This window comes from Cavia porcellus, unplaced genomic scaffold, assembly GCF_034190915.1.
Source record: "Cavia porcellus strain 051 isolate PalLab524CR breed Dunkin Hartley unplaced genomic scaffold, mCavPor4.1 scaffold_8, whole genome shotgun sequence".
Classification (NCBI taxonomy): domain Eukaryota; kingdom Metazoa; phylum Chordata; class Mammalia; order Rodentia; family Caviidae; genus Cavia; species Cavia porcellus.
The window spans coordinates 50,099,599-50,113,823 of record NW_026947491.1 but is presented as its reverse complement, the minus strand read 5'-3'; positions in this window follow the sequence as shown (position 1 = coordinate 50,113,823).

Below are 14,225 nucleotides of genomic sequence, written 5' to 3'. Positions count from 1 at the left end.
CTGCCCAGGTCAATTGTCCCATTCCTGTAAATGGATCCTCAAGGCAAAGAGATTTTGACTCTCGGGTGCCAAGGGAATATAAAGGAAAGCATCCTTAAGACCTAAGACTGAAAACCAGGAAGAAACTAAGAAAAAAGAAAAAAAGAAAGAAAGAAAGAAAGAAAGAAAGAAAGAAAGAAAGAAAGAAAGAAAGAAAGAAAGAAAGAAACAAACATGGGCAGAAGGCTGGAGCCAGACACGCTCTTACCCGGGTTGGTTCCACACTGTGCTGGGTACTCTGGGGTCAGATGATTCATGGTCAGTGGTGCTGAAGTCTAGGGTTGGTGAGCCTGAGGCCTTTGGCAGGAGGAGGTATCATAGTCGAGAATGGAGCCAGCATGGAGATCCACACTAGCCTGCAGTGAGTGGTTGGTGTTTGGTCCTCCCATGGGAGGGGGTAGCTGGCTGGACGACATATTGGAATCAGGCAAGATGGGCCTGAACTTGGAACTGTAACAGCTTCAGTTGGCTGCTCATGGTGCAGAGCAGATTGATGGGATCTGCTTGGGCTAGGTCATGCCCCTGGGCTAGACCAAATAGTCTGGGACTATGTTGTCCCTGAAACTATCCCAAACCAATTCTGTCTGCATGGCAAACACTAATGTAGTGAAGACCCCTGGTGATTGACTGGCTCGGAGGGGAGGGCTGGCCTGCACCACCCCTGCTTGTACCTCAGTGATCAACAGCAAACTGGAGAGGGCAGCAATCTCTAGCCAGCATGCTCCAGAGTAACTCAGGGAATATGAGAGAGGGAAACACAGAAGAGATTGAGGGCAGCAAATATGGAATATCGGAAATGGCATCAGAGACATAAGGAAATATTTTGTGACATTATAGAAGAACTCAAAACAGAAATACTAATTCAAGTAAAGCAAGGTTTAAGAAGATTAATAAAAGAAATGCTAAACACCTCTTAAGAAGACACAGATGGAAGAATGGAAGAACAAAAAAAGAAGGGAAACTTTCTATGAAGAATATTTTAAAAATCTAGAATACATGAAACAGATTCAAAGCGATTACCAGGAAATTAAAAACTCCATTGAAAGCTGGCAAAATTGCCTGAAACAAACTAAAGATAGACTATCAACACTTGAAGATAGGTTTGCAATGTGTGATCACAAAAGGAAAGATCATTTAAAAATAACAAGAAACCAGGAAGTAACAATACAAAGGCTATTTACAGAAATAATTAAGAGAAACTTCTTAAGCATAGGACAAAGAAATGATATTCAGATATGTGAAGCATACAGAACTCCAGCCACCTACAACCAAAACAGAGCTACACCCAGACATATAATAAAGATCCAAGAAATTCATTACAAGAACAGAATATTAAAAGCTGTCAGAGAAAAGAAACATATCACTTATAAAGGAAAACCCATCTAAATCATGACAGATTTCTCCACACAAACCATCAAATCAAGAAGAGCTTGGAGTGAAATATTTCAAGTCCTGAAAGAAAATAACCTCCTAGCCATATTGATGTACCCTACAAAATTATTTCTCAAAATTAATGGAGAAGCAAGATGCTTCCATAACAAAGAAGAACTGGGGGGTAATTCAACCCTACAAAAAATACTGAAGGACATTCTAGAGAGAGAAAAAAAACACACCAGAGTTTCAGGAACAGTGGCAGAGGGGCCTCAATGAATGGAGCAGATAGTGGAATGAAGGAGAAAAATAGACAACCAATGGCAGAAAAATAGCATAGCAGAGATGAGGCAAAGAAGGTTGGCTATAATCTCTAACATACATGGCCTTAATACACTAACAAAAAGAAACACAGGCAGAGTAGATCAGGAGATAGGGTCCAAAGATGCTCTGTATAGGAAATATATTTACCTGAATAAAGGTTTATGGATTGAAAGTCAAAGATGAGAAAACAATGCTCTATGTGACAGGGAACCAGAGAGAAATAGGGACAGCTTGCCTAGCAGCTGTAGATAGGTTGGGAAGACATGATATTTTTGTGCAGTGGAGAACTACTCAGCTATAAGGAAGGAAAACCTTGAGGATTTTGTAGGTTAAAGGAATACAACTTAAGATCAAGCTCAGGGGTAAAAGGTTCATAACCACTTAGGTAAATAGTGGGTTACCTCCCTAATCTAAAAACTAAAGGAGTTAGTGGGATCCAAAATGTACAATGCACCCTGTGAAAGTGAAAGGGGATGAGCTGTCTAAAAAAAGGAAGGCAGAGGACATTGTTAATAGTTTATCAGGATTTAAAATCCACATTATTCTCATTGCTCTGTTTAGCTTGATTATATTCTGTTCCAGTCTGTCTACTTGTACTAGGTTTGAGGGCACAGACAGCTATCCCAAAAATAGCAGGATATACATTGGTAACTATCCTTAATTTCTTATTAACTTAATCTGAAGGCTTGTATTAGTTACACTGGCTTATTATGACTGATCTTATTTGAATCTGGTTTGTTAGATCACTGTTTTGTCTTGACTGATTTTATTTGAATTTGGCATGCTTGATAGTATCAAGTCTAAGAGTAGAGGCAACTACTCTGAAGATGAAAAGATGCAATAGAATGCCCATTCTGGTTTGATTATTAACTGCTTTTGAAGTCCTATAATGTCTCCAATGTTGTTTTTTTATTAATATTGTTATGCATTGCTATGTTCAATTATACTATGCCCGACGATATAGACAATGCTATTGAAGATAACAAGAGACATCATAATAACCATTGTAGATCACCTTGTATTGTGGTTTTAATTTTGTACTATGTCCCTCCTTTTGTTTTGAATGACCCCATTTTGTTTTCTCTCTCATTTGGTTCTATTCTTTCCAAAATTAAAAAAAAAAAAGAAGGTCACATGCACAGATATTCACAGATATTGTTTTTTAGAAAGAATTTTATTCAGAATAATTTTAAATAAAATTATGTTTTGATAAATTAAAAGCTGTTCTGTTAACAATTACTTCAAAAATTATATAACTTTATTCTAGCATCATTTTCATTCTCAGAAAAATTTTTGATTTTGATAAATAAATAATTTGGCTATTTATATTTGAGATCACATCCAATTAACACTATATATCTTTTAAGAGAATAAAATCAAGGAAAATGAAACAATAAAACCAACCAAAACAAACTAGTGTAAGTGATATAGGACTTCAAAACATGAAATCAACAATAGTTACCATAATGCCTTTTACTGTCTTCAAAATAGCTGCAGGTACCCTCAGACATAGTAAAAATCAAACAGAACAGAATATAATAGAAACAACAAAAATAAAACAATGAATGTAATAAAGGACTTCAAAAGAAGACAATAGTATTCCAAAGTGGCTACCATAATATATCTTGCTATCTTTGAAACAGCTGATCATGCCATCAGATATAACAAAATCAAGCAAATTAAAAGAGTGTAAAATCCAACCCCAAAAAACAATGAAAAGAATACAGGACCCCAAAACAAGACAATAGGGAATCAATAATGGCCACCATCCTCAGAAGGAGGTTTCCCCTAAATGCCACATTGCACACCACTATTCTTTAAACAGATGATCAAACCACTGTCTCTAGACCTGCATGGTCAGTGAAAAACCAAAACATCACAAGCATCAAGTTGTATTTCACCTAAATAGCTATTATCACAGCCTGTATTTCTCCAGATCAGCCCATGTGTCAGAAGGGGCTGGGGTCTGGTTGGCCCCACTCCAGCATTGGCCCATGCGCAGCTTTGGTTTGCAGGGTAGGTGTGTGTGGCTTGCCTCTTGTTCTCTCCCCCGATAGTCTGCAAATGGCACTGACTCATGGGGAAAGGCTTGGGTCTGGCTGGCCCCACACCAGTGGTGGCCCACGCCTGGCAGTGGTTCACAGAGGTGCTTGCTCCTTGGTGGGGTCTTGTTTTCTTCCCCTGAAGTCTGCAAATGGCCAACACTATATCTTTTAACATTTTCTCATAGCCAAAAAAGCCCTCAAAAGATCCCATTGAGTTTTCTATTTAGGATATACATGACTACCTCTTGGTACCTGTTCCTATATTTCCTTGACAACAGTTTGTAATAAATAACTTGTCTTGAAACTCAAAGACAGGGACTTAGTATATTTTCTTACGTTAGGATTTGCTCTTTTCAATTTGATATATTAGTGCTGGAAATTTATTCATAGTCATTCATTCCACAAATATTCATCATGTTGATAAACAACTGGGTTCAGGGCTGGGTACTGAGAGTGATATATATTGTTGCTGAATCCAAGAGATCAGAGAGACCAATGGGGAAAATGAGGATTTATTTCCAGGATTTTAGATACACATTGATCCAGCCCAACTCACATCCAAAGTGCTGGACTCTAGAACAAAAGACAGGTTTGAGTTTTATACATTTGGCCAAGGAGGTTGCTCTTTAGAAATAGGGCAGTGTGTGTGTGTGTGTGTGTGTGTGTGTGTGTGTGTGTGTGTGCATGCGCATGTGTGTGTGGTTACAGAAGCAGGACAAAGCAATAAAAATCAATTAATAACTTAAAATAAGCCAGAGCCTTATGAATCCTGAGAGAACAAGATGACACAAACTTGTTTATAGGACATAGTTGCTGATCTTATCTGTACCAGAACAAGAAGTTACAACTACAGGGGAGAAGGAAGAGTTTGAGGGAGATTGTTAAGTCCCACTTCATTCTCCCCTTTGATGCTTTCTATAATAAGTTTTAATAGAGAACCGTTACTATCATTAACATTTATCTTACTGTGGAGGGTTGGTTCCCAACAAACAGAGGAAAAACTATAGCAAAAAGAAAAAGAGTCTGATGTTGTTGTTGCATACCCATGCTGATTATCAAGCTTTGGCCATGTGTAGTCTGGTCAGCTTCCAGAGTGACCAGAGCAGAGTTGTTGTCTCCAGTGGTGGCTCAGTCTCATTGCAGGATCAGCTGATTCAGGTGGTCTGGATCCTGCTGGCTGGTCCAGCTGTCTTGGATCACAGGCTTCGGTAAACTGTGGTGAATCTAAGGTACAGTTTCTGTAACTTGAACAGCAGTAGGGGTAGACAAGATTACAGTACGAGGCCCATCCCATACTAGCCTCAGAGTTGTTGGATTCTATTCTTTTAACCAAAACAAAGTGCCCAGGTTTGAATGGGTGTATTTGGTCTGTCAGGTTTGTTGGCATTTTTTTCTATATCCAACCATGAATATTTTGCCTGGATGTTTCAAAAACCTGCATCTGTCTTCTCAGAGACAATTCCTCCACAGAGGTCTCTTTCAATTTGACCTATGAGTGGGGGCAGCTGGCCAAATAGAATTTTATAAGGGGAATTACTCCATTGTTTAGTGAGGGGGCCATCAGGCATGAAAGAGAACCATGGGGAGGGCTTGGTCCCATCTCAAGTGGGTTTCTTGGCAATTGTTTGAGTGTTTTGTTTACATGTTTCATTTTTTCTGAGCTCTGTTACCAGTAAGTCAGGTGAAGTTTTTATTTTATCTTTAACATCTGCATGATCTTCTGGACTATCTCATCTATGAATGTGGGTCCATTGTCTGACCCTAAGGTCAGGGTAGTCCAAATCTAGCAACAGCACCTTGGCCATTTCTCATGTTTTTCTGTTTGGGTGGGGGTGGGGAAAACTTCAACCCATCCCAAGAAGGTGCAGGTAAGCACTAACATATATCGATAGCTCCTAGCTTGAGGTAGTTTAGTAAAATCCATCAAGTTTTCACATGAGTAGCTCCTGTTTCCTGGATACCCAAGTGTTGGGTGAACTCTTGTTTTGGGTTGTTTTGTGCACAAATAAAGCATAGCTCACAAGGAGCCTGAGTGATTGCAGTGAATCATGGCACATAGAAATGGCAGCCAGAAATGTTTCCAATGCTGTCTTTTCTGTGTAAGACTCAGCACTTTGAGGATAGCCAGTCTCCGATCAGCAACTTTTTATCATCCCTTCTTTACATACTTTTTAGCTTTCAGGAAAACTAAACCTTCTCATTTGGAGAAAATTTTGGGGTCTCTGAGAGAGGCAGCTCTAGGGTGAGGAATATAGCTAGGGACCCCCTTTCTATGGGCTGTCATGTGGTCTGCTTTATTTCCTATCTGTCTTTGGGTTTACTCTGACTTTCATTGTTCTAGTCCTCTGGTGCCCCCTGCAGTATATAATGGTCACTTTCCTTGGGGCCCATATAGCACCTAAGCGCTGTAAAACTTTTGTACTGTATTTCTTTTCCCTTAACCACCATGAACGCTTTTTTCTTGTATTTGGAATCCTAACAAAAATGCTAACATTTTTGTCTTTTGCCAGAAAAAGGTCCTTGGCAAGGCTACTAGCCTGCTGGGCTGTGGTTTTGGTAGGCTGAGCCTGGACCCTCTATTTTTTGAGTCATCTCAGCTTCAGCCTTTACAGGCAGGGCCAATTTTGTCTGTGCTCGACACTTATGTTGGCTCTTCTCTGGCTTTTGTCTCTGTAAGGGCTTAGCCTCCTCTTGTGCTTGTCACTTTAGGGTTTTTGTTTCCTCCAGCCATGTACATAGAGCCTGTAGTTCACCCTTATCCCTGCAATGCTGGTGCTCAGTTGTCTCCAGCCACAGTTACACCATGTGAATCTCCTTTTTGATGTTCAGCCTGTTGTGTTTGGTTGTCTCCACCTGTTGAGTCTTGGCTTGGATCTTTGCCTGCAAACTCTGTAGTAGATGTTGTAGCTCTTCCTAGATACTGTGTTTTTGCATGTCTACTGTTGTGTCATCTCCTCTTGTATGTGCTATTGTAGTTTTTATGCTTCTGGCTCTGCTTGTAGTTTGGCCTGGGTGTGTGACTCTGTTAATTGTTTTAGTCATTCTGTCTTTTTTACCTCCAGTGAGACTGTGTTGTCTTATGCTCAGGATGTTCTGGAACTCTGTCACCTCCTACGCTGACCATTTACCATCTGAGGGGGGCCAATCTACTTTATAAAGAGTTCTGGAGGCGGGGTCAACTTTACTTTGTAGGTTCCTGTCACTCCTGTCAGCTTCCCAGTCACTCCCCAAGTTACCTCTCTCTCCCATGCAGCCACTCCAGTATGCTCACGATTTCTCTCTGTCTGTAGTCACTTCTGGGCGGTCTCTTGAACCAGTGGTAGCTGGTGAGCTGACTCTTGGTCTCTTTGCTCCCACAGGTGTTGGGCCCTTTACACTTTGGCCTTGGGTCACCTGACTTCCTCCAGCATAGCCTTGCCCTGTCTTGTAGCTTACTCCTCAGTTGTCAGGCTCTTTTGCACATGTACTTTGGCCTTGTGGCACCACTGTTTATCTCTGCTGTCAACTGTCACTGCTGAGCAGCCTCTCATTTTGTCTGTTTCTTGTCTCACAATGTGTTACTGTGGATGTGTTTCAGCTCCACTTTTAGCTCTGCCTTGCGGGCAATAGATTTTTGAAAGCTCGCCTTCAGTGCGAGAATCTTTTTTGTTACTGTTGTCTTGGTGTGTTCTCCATCACATCCTTTTGTCATTTGAGCCCACTCTGATATCTTGTGCAGCTGGGCTGTTCTCAAAGTCATCCTTGTGCTGTGCTGTCTTTCCTTTGTCCCTGTTGCCCAAATGTAATTTGGACCTGTAGTTTTAGAGTAGGTCCCTAGAGTAGGTAGCAGGAAGAACTGAATAGTTTGGAAGATAACAGGACTTATGCTGGGCCTCTGTGATATACCTTTCAGACTGAAAACAATGTCCTCTTTTTGGGACCCCAGGGACTCTAACGATAGTCACATGACTTTTGGATAACAGCCCAATGGGCTGTGTAATTACCGGCTGTTCAGTTTTACCATGTACCAGAAAGTCCATCAATTGGCGTCTTATTCTCATTGTGACCACGGGCTCTTGAGTTTTGATGGAGACAGAGCCAGATGTGTCCTAGACCTGGTAACTTTTAATTCCTGTTAGTCCAGTGAGGATGGCATCTTGTTTTTTTCTAGAAGTGAGATCTTTTCTCAGATAGCCTTCTAGTTTTGGAATTTTTATCATTTCTGTTATCATTTTTTGACATTTACTTTTTTTAGTGTCTGTATTTTTTCATCATGCACATTGATCCTAATTTAGTTTTGGTCGACTGGGAAATTGTGGCTTGGTTTGGCTCCTGTTTTTCCAGAGTCCTTCTCTGGGCTCCTTAGTGATTTTTATTTTTGTTTTTTCTGTGAGTGCTGCTGTCAACAGCTCTGGCGGGTTTTTTGTTTTTTTTTTTTTTTTCATTTTTGTCTCCTATCAGCTTTTTGTTTAGCATCCTGGTGGTGATTTACATATACTCTGGTAGTCATCTCTGAAAGCTGGGTCCCATTCATGTCAACAAATCCCTCCAGTTTTTGTCAAAAAGCAGCTAGACAGAGCTGAAGCTATGTGAGTTGAGGCTGAACTATATTTACCTGTGAGGGAAACTGATCCTGGTGACCTGGCATTTCTCTGCTCCTGGTCACCATCATGTGTATACATTCAATTGTTTTCTTTTTAGTATCCTTCTACACTCACCATTTACCATCAGAGGAGGGTCAATCTACTTTATAAAGAGTTCTGGAGGCAGGGTGGTCAGCTTTACTTTGTAGTTTCCTGTATAGCCTCTTTTAAAGTTAGCTAACATACATTTTAAGTGATGGGTTTTGATGTTTTTTCCTCCCATTTTCACTGAGTGGTGATTTAATCACTTTCTTAAGCATTTTTATTTTATGTCAATTTGATCATTTCCCTCATGGGAATTTTTAGAAAAAAACAACCTGAGCTCCATCAAATTAACAAATAACTAAATGTATGTTTAATAAGCTATTTCTATAAGCTTTCCTTGATGTACATAAGCCTTTCAGTCTTGTCACTATCTTTACTTTAATTCCTTTACAAGGACAAATTTTTTATCACACAGAATCCTCTCATATCAAAAGTATATCTCATATTTATAACTTTCTTATATATTTTTTCTCTCACTTACTATAAACCTTTTACAACAAACTTGACTGAAGCTACCCCAGTTTTAAAATGCCTTTTTTTCCCTCAGATTCTTGAGTGCCTTCTCAGATTCTTACTTTGTAAATTTGACCAACTGCCAACAGACTTATGAGTAATCTTAAATCAGTATTTAACAGGGAAGGAAGAGTTAACCTTGTAAGAGTTAATGTTGTAATTGCAATTTAAGAATTTGCAGTGCACAAGAAAAATTTTACACCCATGGACTCAAAGCAGAAACCAATACATGTACTAATTAGATAAAATTTGTAATTTGATTCTTTCTGTAACCATCCTTTTGCCCAACAGGACTCTGACCATTCAGCTCCAGGTTTTCAGACACCTGCAGGCAGCACCAGTCTGGTGACACTGAACAAGAGCTGGCCTTAGAGCTCCCAAAGGCTCAGTCTCACTCCACACTCACTTTGAAATGAACAGATGGGCCCTGTTTTGTCCTTTCAGTTTCAGGAGGTACAGCTGGGCCTAAATCTCTTGGCCTTGTGCCTCAATCCCAGCTGGTTGCTCAGGCCATTTTTTTTTAGTTGCGGGTTCTACTGGGCTGGTCTCCATCATCACCCCGTTTCATAGGGTGCTTCTTTTTTTATCTATTGCTCTGCCTGTAATATCCCAGCACACCAAAGCTAAACAATTTTTTTTTGTCTTTGCCCATTATAGTGCAAATCATTTTTTTAACTACTTTTGTTTTAAGACTGATTAGACCGCCTCATTCCCCCAGCCCCCAACTAAGCCCAGGCTGGCCTGTCTCAGGCGCTATTTGAGAGTTGCCCGTGAGCTGCTGTCAGTGCAGGGCTGTCCTGCAAACTGCTGGAGAGCACCTCTTGCCACAGGCCTGCCACTTGGGGTTGTAGGTTTCATCTGACCCAATCCGTGTCAGATTACTAGATACACCCCAGGAGGTGATCAGGCTTCCCTTCCATCCTAACAAGATGGGTTTTCTCCCTTGGGCCTCTCAAAACCTTACCATTTTCTGTATCATGATTTTTCCAGAATGTCCTGGATCCTCTCAGGTTCTGTTTGCACCGACAGGGGAGAGATCTCCAGGCTATGGGAGACTGATATCCTCTCTGAGCTGAAGTTTTACCTAGTGGCACCAGAGATCTCAGAATTCTTTCAGCTCAGGCTCTTAGTATAGCAGGCAAAGTACACAAAAAATCTGTCGTCTCTGGTCCCTTCATGGTCACCAGAAATGTTACAGAACCCAAGAGATCAATGAAGAGAAAGGAGATTTATTTCCAGGATTTTAGATGCACATAGCCCCAGCCAAATTTATGTCCAAAGTGCTGAGTACCAGAACAAAAGAAAGGTTCTAGTTTTCTAAATAATTCTGATATGTCAATTAAAGGTCATAGTTAAAATAAATTCACAGATTTACAAAACGTGTGATTTGTGCTTAAAAAATTAACACTTTTCAGCCACCAGTTTGGAAGTGATTTCAACAATGAAGTATTTTATAAATATTTTGAAATGTACCTAAAAACTTTATCTCCATTCAATTAAATGCCTTCTTTTAAAAACTAAAACATACAGGCTGAAATTAAAATGCTAAGTTGTTGCAAATTATATACAAATATTTTTAAATTAATAAATAATAAAATGAAAACATAAGTCCTTTCATAGAACTGTAAAGGATGCTTATAACTAATTTCCTACAAAATGACAAACTTATAATTACTTCTTCAAAAATCTCAGAGCACTGAAAAAACTGATATGTTTGGAAAGTCCTTAAACTTTCTTCTCTTACTTCAAAATATGTTTTGGAAAGCAATAAACAGATTTTAAAACTATCATACTCATCACAACTACTACAAATATCATTGCTTTGCTATAAAAAGTTACATTTAAAAAATCATTTCACCCTACTAAGTACCACCAATCAACAAACAGCTATCAGGCCTCCTCCCACCGGTACATAGATCAAAATTTCTTTGGAGAAGTTCACAAAAAACACAATTTGATGAATTTTTCCTTGCTATAAATAAAAGCAACCTAATTTGATATAAAGAGAAGAAAATCATCTAACTGAAGCTTATGTTGAAGCATGATAGGAATCTTCACTGCAATGCCTGCTCAAACAAAGCAAATAAAAGCCTAAAATTTGTATATACACTCTTAAACATTTGTTCTATTGCTATTAATGTTCTAGGAGTCTTTGTTTATTTTTTCATTTTTATAATTAAGTTTATTGGTACAATTTAGAACTGCAGGATGTACAGTGCCTTGGGAGAAGGACACTTTCCTTGAACAAAAGAATCTATAATAATACATAGGATTCTTCACTTTAAAAATATGTTATGCTTCCAAATTTGGTTATTTATCACAAAACCCCCTTAAACAATGATAGTAACTGGATAATTTTATTAGCTAGATCATAAGTAATGATTTTATTTTAAACTACTAAATATACTATCATTAAGCAGGAAATTGACACTTTAGAAAGCTATATGTCTGAAAAAATGCATGTATTAGAGAGAGAGAGACAGAGAGAGAGAGAGAGAGAGAGAGAGAGAGAGAGAGAGAGAGAGAGACAGATGGAGAGAGAACAAGAGAGGGTGATAGCTAAATCCCAGGAATTTAAATAGAGTAACTTGCTAGCAATCAACAGAAGAAAAACACTTGTATATACAGAATCTTTTTGGTAAACAACAGCATGTTTTAGGAAATCTAAAGGGAAATAATTTCATTAATAAAGACTGCCATCAAAAGAAAATGATTTATTAAATTTAGAGAAAATATGCAAAGTTTACAGAGATAGGAAAATAATAATGACAATATTTAATCTCAAAAACATAAATTGTTAAAGTTTATGTAATATGCAATAAAAAATAAAATGGAAAAAACATAAATTGTTAGAGTTTATGTAATATGCTAAAAAATAAAATTAAAGTCCAGGGTCTTTGTTGATTTGATTGAACAGATTATTAAAGAACATATTAAGAACTTAAGACCACTAGGACATCTATTTCATATTGATATAAAATACATCATTTTCATCAATGGCAAATCTGTATTGTCCTTTGGTTTTATATGTTGGATGTTCTTCCCAAAGTAATGTATGCCATAAAAAGAGAGAAATACATTGGATGACAATAGGCAATAAGAGAGGACAAAGAAAAATCTAATCCTTACTAAAAACTCTACAGTATAGTCCCACATGGTTCTCAGTTGTCCTTGAACAAGAGTTGATTACAGCATAAAACTTTCCTTCTATTTAAAGAAATGATCTTAAACCAGATTGTTTTCACCTAACACAGTTTAAGAGCAAAAAAGAAGGATACGTTTTGAAAATGTTCTCAACAAAAAATGGTTAAAGTAGTAAAATTCATCTAAAATAATAAACTTTGGATATATGGATTGTGAGTGTGCTATTCTCTGATGTTGCCAGATAAATAAACTCAGTCAAGAAACCTCACTGTGAAAGCCCGAGTTCTGAATAAAGGTTACTAAGGCAATAATAACTGATTTCAGACTTTTGCATTGTTCATTCCAAACCAGTTTCTTTAGGCTGCCTGGGCTGGTTTCTGCTGAGATCTGGTCAATATGTAGTCTGTCAGTGATGTAAGTAAATAAGACAGAGGAATGAAGAAAAAATGTGCGTCTGAGCCACCTGAATATAAGTGTGTGCTTACACAGAGGTCAGACCATGTTCCATGCAGTCAGGGACCAGGTTCACGTTTGTGCTGCAATTTGACAGCCCTTGCTTCATGATGCAGCAATCTGTATAAGAAAGAAGAAAGAGGGACAACAGTCTTATTCCTTGTATTATTATTTTAAGATATTGTTGCATGCAGTCACAGCAAAATAACCACATTTAATTTCTACAAGGACTAGGATGAGCTATACCTGTGTTTCCCATTATGATAGTCAGATGTAGTTTTTGAGTACTTAGAATATAGCTGGTATCACTGGAGCAGAATTTTAAAGCTTAATTTTAATAAATTTTAATTTTAAATCTTGATTCCATGATTAGAAAACTTTTAAGTATGTTTGAACCAACATATATATGTGATTATACTTTTTTTATTGGAAAATTTTAAACATTTTCATTGTGTTCTAGTTTATATATCATAAAATTAAGCCCTTTAAATGTACAAATAAATGGTTTTTTAGTATATTCACAATTGTGCAACTGCCACCACAATCCAAGTTTAGAACATTTTCATCATCTTAAAAAGAAATCCAGGTGGCTGATGATATTTCTGAGTGGTAAAGTGCTTGTTTACCATTCACATGCCCTGGATCCAATTCTCAGAATGACAACAACCCATAACAAAGAAATCCTGTGCCTGTTAATAATCACTGTGTGTTGTAGTCAGGGATTGCAATAGGAACAATTACATATAGGAAAAATAATTTATAATATTATTTATAATGATCATCCAAGGAAGTGCAGGAAATCTGTCCACAACACTAAAGACCTAGAAAATCCAGCCACGGACCTGGATCCCTGTATGAGTTCATCTTAAAACCTCTGAGCCCACCACAATGACCTATGCAAGTCTATCCCAAAGGTCTGGGAATCTGCACTGGGAAGGCCCAAAGGTCAGTGGTGGAAGCTGGAAAGTCTGTGCCAGTGGGATGAAGGATCTGTGCCAGCAGGCTGAGGGTTCTGCCCTGGAGCCAAGAAGCGATACTCAAAATAAGGGCCAGGGCTCCCCTGAAAAGTATCACAGCCATCCTCAGTGACAATGAGGTCCCAAGCTCCTCTGACAATAACAGTCCAGTTCATATCAGGAAGCCAGCATGACAAACTTCTCCGGGAGATTAAACAGCACACATCTTCCCCTCCAGAGCAGGAAACTGAAAGGGTTTTGGCCCAGGCCGGATACTGTAGCTGGTAAAGCCAAGGAACTCCTATCTCCCCCACCCTTAGGAATCTACCTCTGGTGCCAAACTAAGACCAATGGGCTACCTGTGCATCCATAATGCCCCGCTTAGGTTCCACCCCAAGCCGAGGCTACTTACATGCCTCATTCCACGTGTTCCACGGAGAGATCACCGGCCCTGGGGTGGAGATGCCATGCCCCAGGGGGTTGGGGGTGTCTCTCCCCACATCCCAAAATAAAGGTTATTTATATTTCATATTTCTTATCTTTTCAGCCGCCGCTGGTCCTCCTCCCCCCACAGTTCTACCATATGGTACCCTGACCAGGAACAGCAGGCAAGAGACTCCTGGGGTTGGTTCCCAGTTTTGAGTTCCCTGCTGTTCAGGACCGACCGGACTGCATCCTGCATTAATTCCTCACTTCTACACTCAGGAGCTATA